This window comes from Acomys russatus, chromosome 9, assembly GCF_903995435.1.
Source record: "Acomys russatus chromosome 9, mAcoRus1.1, whole genome shotgun sequence".
Lineage (NCBI taxonomy): Eukaryota > Metazoa > Chordata > Mammalia > Rodentia > Muridae > Acomys > Acomys russatus.
This window is the reverse complement of record NC_067145.1, coordinates 27,537,834-27,546,204: the sequence shown is the minus strand read 5'-3', so window position 1 is coordinate 27,546,204 and position 8,371 is coordinate 27,537,834.

Here is an 8,371-nt window from a genome sequence, read left to right as displayed (position 1 = left end):
ACATCCCCAGCAAACAGCATTTCACCAGACATCCACTACATCTTGATTTTGCAATCTTTCTACTCCGTCTCCATCTGTGATCCGCGAGGCTACTAGTTACAACCCCGGTGTCCCAGTTAGATCAGTGTCCTCCAGAGGCTGTTATTCTCTGCACTTTGATCCACTGTCAGTCTGTTTACTACTTTACGCCACGGTAGCATGTGTAGTATGCGCCGCAACTGCCAATGCCCTCCAGTAGAGAGGAAGGTTCAGAACTGGGAAATGAAATAACCACGTGGAAAGTCACAAGTCACCATGATTATTAAGTCAATTGAGAATGTAGCTGGCCAAGCGTGGGCTCCATCCTCACTGTGGCGCTTAGTAAGGAGGCAAGGGAAGGTGGAGATTTCAAAGTCAAAAAGCTACACAGCTTAACGTTGGTGTTTTTGGGCTATATTTTTTGTTTTTATTTTTCCTGCACTTTTTCATAGAAGGGAAGTAAGGACCGTTCCTTCCGTCTGTGAAATGTTATACAAGACAATTCTCAAGAGCGATCTTGTGGCTATGTCTCGATCCCCTCCCAGCAGGAAAGAAGGGATCGTTTTTTCAGAAGTTAGATATAATTTACTTGCCTGAAGAAGCTCAAGAGAGTATGAGGCAAAGTGTCAGGATAACCTGGCCTTGTCTAAGTCACTTCACTCCTGACTTCTTTTACTTACTTTCAAGTCATTGATTTTGATGAAAGAAGAAGAGCTAGCCCTCAGAGCCATTTATCCAGAGGCAACCTGACAATGACAAAAGTTTTTGTTTTTTTGTTTTTGTAGAAAAAGCATTTTTTTTATATGGAAAAAGCTACAGTAAGATCTGTATTAGCTGTCAATATAATATTGCGTATACAGAAAAAAATTCAAATGTGAAGAGCAACAAAAAAAGTCACACACTTTCCTACTTAGCAGTGCAATTAATTCATATTGCAATAAAGTTAAGTCAAGTACAATAAAACCAAAACAAGTGTTCCGGTTTAAGAGCTATGCAGTCAACCCACAGAATATCCTAAGACAAAGGGGCACAGTTAATTCATCATCAGCTGTTCGAAGTCTCAACAGTGTTCATGGGGGGAGGTGTAAGCCATGAGTTGACATAGAATCTATTGAGTCTATACAGTAAGAATATACAAATTATAAAGTGAGTTAACTGGGGCTGGAGAGATGGCTCAGAGGTTAAGAGCACTGTCTGCTCTTCCAAATTCCTGAGTTCAATTCCCAGCAACCACATGGTGGCTCACAACCATCTATAATCAGATCTGGTGCCCTCTTCTGGCCTGCAGGCACACATGGGAGCATAGTACTGCATAAATAAAAAATAAATAAAACCTTAAAAAAAAAATAAAGTGAGTTAACAAAGAATGAAATCCAATTTCTGGTTTATAAAAGTGAAATCTTGGGCAATACATAATGTGCTTCTCATGTAAAAACATCTTGTTTCAGAAAAATAAAAACAAAACCAAAAAATCTTCTGGTTGCTTTTCAGTCACAGCACAGATCTTACTGGAGATACAGTTGTCCAAGTATTTCAGACCAAGATAAATGTCCTCCTTAACAAGCACAAAATGCTATATGCTCTCGGCATAGTTTCAAGGGTATTTTTGGAAGTTTGTTTTGCCTTGCTTCATAAACACATTTAAAATGAGTGAAAACCAAAGGGCTCACAGTACAAAGGAGACAGCATAGGGCACTGGATTTACTGCTCATGTTTAAAAAGACCTAGATTTTCCAGTACTCCAGTATAAGTGAAAGTGTTTTCAACTTTACATTGCATATTTCTGAGTCCATTCTCTTGCGTGCCTGTTGTATTTTTCTTTCTTTTTATTTTATTTTTTATTATTTATTATTTATTTATTTATTTATTTATTTATTTGGCTTTTCGAGACAGGGTTTCTCTGTGTAGCCTTGGCCATCCTGGACTCACTTTGTAGACCAGGCTGGCCTCGAACTCACAGCGATCCACCTGCCTCTGCCTCCCGAGTGCTGGGATTAAAGGCGTGCGCCACCTCGCCCAGCTTCCTGTTGTATTTTTCCTCGTCTGATTTATAGATCTGTGCAATATCTGGTACTAAGGGGTAGTCTGGTTTAACATCACAGAGCAGCGAGCATATGGACAAAAGTACTTTTGATACAGTCAAAGCCGGCGACCGCTGGGACCTCAGGATGTCAAGACAAATGCTTCCATTACTGTTTATATTCGGTTGGTAGAGTTTTGTTGTGAAAGCAATCTTTGGTGGTTTAAAGGGATAGTCTGTAGGAAAGTGAGCAGTGAGGAAGAAGACTTCTCCTTGATATGCACTGTGAAGGGCAGGCATGGTGGTCGCTTGCCAGTGAAACAAGTCATCTCCCCCTGGTCCTGAAGAGCAGGGAGCAAGTAAATCACACTGCAAATTACTTAGTTCTTTCAGCAAAATGGGGGCAGGTATTGGCGTGGGGGGGGGGCAGGGAAGGGAAAGGGCGCTGCTGCCTCACAGGGCTGCTCCGTGTGTGCCCAGGCATGGTATGCCAGTGTGCCAACAAAAGTTTTTCAGACTCAATTTTTCTGTGTAGCTACCGCTGCCCTGGACTCCGTTTGTAGACCAGGCTGTCTTCGAACTCGCAGAGATCTGCCTGCCACTCCCTCCCAAAGTGCTGCGATCATAGATGTGCAGCACTGAGCCTGGCCTCAATTGAAAAAGGTTAAACACCAATTCCCACCAGGCCTGCGGGCTCAGACCTTTAATAGCCGGACTCAGGAGGCAGAAGCAGGAGGATCTCTGTGGGCTGGAGGTCAGCCTAGTCTACAAAGTGAGTCCAGGACAGCCAGGACTGTTACACAGAGAAATTCTGTCTCAAACTCCCCACGCCAGCCTCATGAAAAAAATTAATCAGGGCCTGACCACTGGACCAGACGGAGCAGAGTTTGTAAACTCTCAAGTCAGAGCCCAGTCCTGAGGAGCTGCTTTGATGAGCCCTGTAGGAAGCATCTTCCCCAACACTGCCCTGAGAACAACCGGAAGTGGGACAAAATGACCGCTATCTGCAATGTCCCCAAATAAATTGCTCCAGCCTCTGCCATGTGCACACGTTGGCCTCCAAAGTTTCCAAGAGAACGGGGCTGAAAAGCAGGTTCCATCTTCTCTGGAGAGAAGGTCTGGTTAGACATTTACCGGCCAGGGTTTTTTCTCCTCAGGCAGTGCTGTTTTCTTAGCTGTATGTTCACTCCACTGAATGGCACCTGCAGCTTGGTGTTTAAATGAGTGCCCATAGCTCAGCCTGCTGGGCTGACTGGCCTTGTGCAGGTGAGCCTCTCTCTGATAGTAAAAATCTTTCCTGGGTCTCCATGCAGTATTGCACATTGGTCTCTCATCCTGGACCTGGCATAGCTAGGAGGAGGAAAACTGAACCTCAGGGTGAGGGCATGGCCAATGCAACAGTCGATGGTGGTTGGAGACAAAGATTTGCTACTCACAGCATCCTAATATTTCACAGTGCCAGCCATTCCAAGCAGAAAAATTGGTATGTGCACATCTGTTGCTTGAGAGGTTTAGGATGAGTGCACAGACTCCTGCACTGAGCAAGTAAATCCATCCCACTGTCATGTAAACATGGAGTACTTCCTCTTCCCTAGGGGTAAGGAGGAAGTTCTCCTGAGCAGGCCTAGAAGCTGACTGAGACAAGCAGCACGTGTCCAGTAGGTGGTCTTTTCCTGTGAGAATTTAACACATTTATCTCTAGCACTCTATTTTCCAAACCAGTTTTTTTTAAATACATACATGATTCTGAATATTATTCATATTAAGCAGTTTACTTTAAGCTTGTTTTAAGGTGCATGTTTACACTGTACTTTAAAAACATATTCAGAAGACTGCAGAAGGAGATATAAATTGGTCACTCCTTCCAATATTGTCTCTGTAAATAACTTTCATTTGTACTTAGAATAACTATAAATATATTTTTGGAACACATTAGAGACATTTAGTCATTTATAAGGTAACTGATCATTTAAAAGTGTTTTAATTGCCCTTCTTTTAACAGCTTACAGTAAGTTAGGAAACTCAAGTTTGAGATGCCTTTTGAAAATATGCAAAAATAGTAAAGTAAGAACTGCATATACACTGACTCATACAGGCCGATTACTTATCTGATAGCCAAATCCAACTTGTATGCTCAGTAGGTGCATGTGGCTTTTATCCTCTTTGCAGGGTGGATTATTGTTTTTATTACAACAATGATGTGTTTTATATATATTTTTTTCTGAACATGAAGGGAATTAAAGACTCTTTATTCTGGAACCAAATATGACTGACAGTGTGTTCTGTTTCCGCGGGAGACAAACACTAATGCCCATTCACCCTAGATTGTCAGAGACTGAGAAAACATAATGAACAGTAAATAGTAAAAATAAAAAGGGAAATAATAAAAAAATCAGGAAAGAATTCATTAACTAAAGAATTGAAGTACAACATATAGAATTATCCATTTGGTTCTTTAATATGGTTAAAAGGTTTCTTCACAGGATGTAAAGTAAATAAACAATTTAAAAAGATATTTCTTCAACTAGTCATACTACCCAAAGATAGAGAGACAGAGAGTGTGAGTGTGAGTGAGAGTGTGAGAGAGACAAGATACCAAGACAAACCATGGAGAGAACCTACAACCACAGTGAGGAGCACACGAAGTTGTTCCAGTTCACTCCAAGGATTCAAAAACTTCTTAAGGAAATATTTTGTAAACTTATATTCCAAGAAATTAGAAACTTTACACAAAAATGGATATATTTCTAAAAATACATAAGACAGAATGAAAAAAAAGGAAAACAACAGCAACAAAAACAACAACAAAAAACTGGACAGACCTATAACAATAAGGAGATTGAATCAGTAATTAAAGCACAAAGTAAAGTCTGGGCCCAGGTGGAATTACTGCTAAATTCTTGGAAACATTCAAGGAAGATCTAACACCAACACTTCTCTAACTCTTCCACAAGATAGAAAGTGAAAGCCGGCACCAAACTCCATCCATGTAGCCTGTATAACCCTCATATTAAAACTAGAGAAATGCATCCACATCCACAAACCCCAACCCATATTGTAAACGAGTGGCAGTTAAAAGACTAGACACACGTCTAAATTCACAATTATACATTGTCTTAGTTAGGGTTTTACTGCTGTGAAGAGACACCATGACCACATCAACTCTTATAAAAGAAACATTTAATTAGGGCTGGTTTACAGTTTCAGAGGTTTAGTCCCGTATCCTCATGGTGGGAAGCATGCAGGCAGACATGGTCCTGAAGGAGCCAAGACTTCTACATCTTGATCCACAGGCAGCAGAAGGAGACTCTGTGACACACTGGGCATAGCTTGAGTATCTAAGACCTCAAAGGCCACCCCCAAGTGACACACATTCTCCTACGAGGCCACCCCTCCTAACAGTGCCACGCCCATAGGTCAAACATTCAAACAAGTGCATTTAAGGGGCCCATACCTATTCGAATCACCACATACATCAAGTCCAAGGTGTTGCCTTCTGTGAGATGTAAGGCTGAATTGCCTTATGCAAAACCATACATATTTTATGTATGTATAAATGTATGTGTGTATGTATGTATGTATGTATGTATATCCTAGACATTAAAACAAAAAATTTAAGGGCTAGAGACGGATCAGAGGTTAAGAGCACTCACATGCTCTTCCAGAGGTCCTGAGTTCAATTCCCAGTAACCATATGTTGGTCCACAAGCATCTATAATGTGATCTGATGCCCTCTTATAGCATGCAGGTGTACATGTAGGCAGAGCATAATTAAAATAAATAAATAAATAAATCTTTTTTTAAAAATCAGAAAATTTCAAAACACATTTGTTATAAGTCTAAATGAAACTAGAAATTGATGGAGCATATGTAACATATAATAAAGGTTGTGGATAAAACGCAAATCCCATGGACAACCGTCAATAAATGGAGATGGAAAAAAATTCATGCAAACATTTGTCATGTGACAAGGTTGTTATCTGTACTAATTTTCAAAACTGTACTCAAATTCTTTATTTGTCTATTGCTTGTTTAAGACACAGTATCTCTACATAGCCCTGGCTGTCCTGGAACTCACTATATAGACCAGGATAAACACAAAATTCCTAAGTAGAGAAAGAAGAAAATAAAAGGATACGAAAGAGATAGAAGTTGGAAAGGAAGAAGACAAACATTCTTAATCGCAAATATCAAGATTCTGTACTTAAAAGAGCCCATAAGCTCTTACCAACACTTCTGAGTCTGATAGTTGCCATAATTTGTAAAACCAATTTATAAAGACCAGTAACCTTAATTGCACTATCATAAACTTCTGAGAAAGTAATCAGGAGAAAGAGCACATTCAGAATAGTCTAAGAAATAAAAACCGAAAAAGTAGAAATATCTAGAAATACACCTATGCTGGGACGTAAAATATTTATACTAATAAAATTTTAAAATACCAAAAACATTACCCAAGGAAGATAATAGATTACAGAGACAAACATGGTCTTAGATTACAGATCTCATATTGTAGAAAGGGCTACATTACTAAAACTGTATAGTCAATGCAATCCACATAAAAATTCTAATGAAACCACCATAGAACATGGGGAAAATACATAGGGACACCAATCCAGAAATAATCAATGATGTATAGTTTTTATATCAAATTGCACCACAGACCCATAGTGAAACATAATGGGACATGCATAAAAACAAACATATAGTCCAACATAATGCAATCTAAGAACAAGAGATAAACACTAAAGCAATGGACATGTAATTTTGGTCAAAAGTGTCAAAACCAGGAACTAGAATTGACAGCCCTTTCAACAAATACTATTGAGAAGACAAAATGGTAAACACCTAATCCTACAGCTCCAGTTGAACCTGAGGGCCTCTGATGAAATGTAGTTGACTCCAAAGAACTTAGGGAGACCCACACATCCTGCTGTGCTTGCTGGACACACATCCTCTTCTCCTGGCTACACCTGAGTGATTGGCAGGATTCTGGTGTCTACAATGACTTCTTTCAACTACATACAAACATACCATGTTAACCATAAGCAATGCCCCATGTTTATGCATATTCTGTATTAATAGTGTGTGTCTACTATACTGCAATAGATCCACTACTATCTAAGTTATATGGAAATACTCTGCAAAACAATTTCCATGTACACAGCACTTTAAACTAAATGATAGCTAATTTGCTACTATGGTTCAAACGCAAGAAAAGATCCTTCCAGTGTCATTATAAGAAGAAGGAAATTCTACAATATGAATCACTCATAGGGTTGATCTTAAGGCTTTTTCACGCTATTGATCCGTAAGGCTTCTAAGTCAAACAAACGTCTGACACCAAGGTGTGAAGAATAACCAGTTTCTCCTGTCACCTGCGTTTGCTGCTGTCATTCATGCCTACGTTTCTCCTGTCACCTGCGTTTGCTGCTGTCATTCATGCCTACGTTTCTCCTGTTGAGTTTGGAACAATTGCTCAACACATAGCTACTCTCTAATTTCACAGGTTCCTCTCCAGTATGAAAAATCTGGTTAAATTAGGGAAAAATTATAAAAATTATTTGTCATATTCTTTGTGTCTGCAGGGCTTGTCTGCAGTGTTCAGGAGTGGAGCTGGACACAAAAAAGGCCTTGTGACACTGACATTTATAGGCCACCTGATGGTGACAGCTGAGGTATGAAGAAGACTGATAAGCCTCCCATATTCATTGCTGTCCTAGATTGATTTCTGTTGGACTGGTAAATGACAGGATAAAAACAATGTGGGGGAAATAATCAGCTAATTTCAAATTTTGAGTTACTGTTCCTCATCCAGGGGAGCTAGGACAGGAAGTGATGCAGAAACCATGCAGGGAACACTGCAATCAAGAGCACCAGTGCAGGGCGGTGCTGGTTATCCTGGCTGGCTTCTCCTACTGCATGCAGAAATCAAGAAAATGCCCCAACACAAGTTTATAAGCAAGTAACAAATTGAGTCAGATAATGCTGGCTCCATGGGGGATGTAGACAGCTAACAAGGTCATCTGCACCTGCAGGGTTTGTCAACTGCACCAGTTCTTTGGTGTTGATGAAGACTTGAAGTACTATTCAAGGCTTAGGGACAGTGTCGTATGCAGAGAGTGTCTCTGCAGTGTCAAGTCTCTGGGGACAGTTAAGGTGTGAAGAACAGGTAGAGAAGATGCCACATTGATTGCTTCTGTAGGCTTCCTCATAAGAGTTATTATCTGATGCTTATACAGGCATGGGGAATAGCTCAACCCTGGTCCTTTTCTGTATGGGTAGGGTTTCTCTCAAGTGCATAGTACTGAGGTTGAACCAGGACTGACCGAT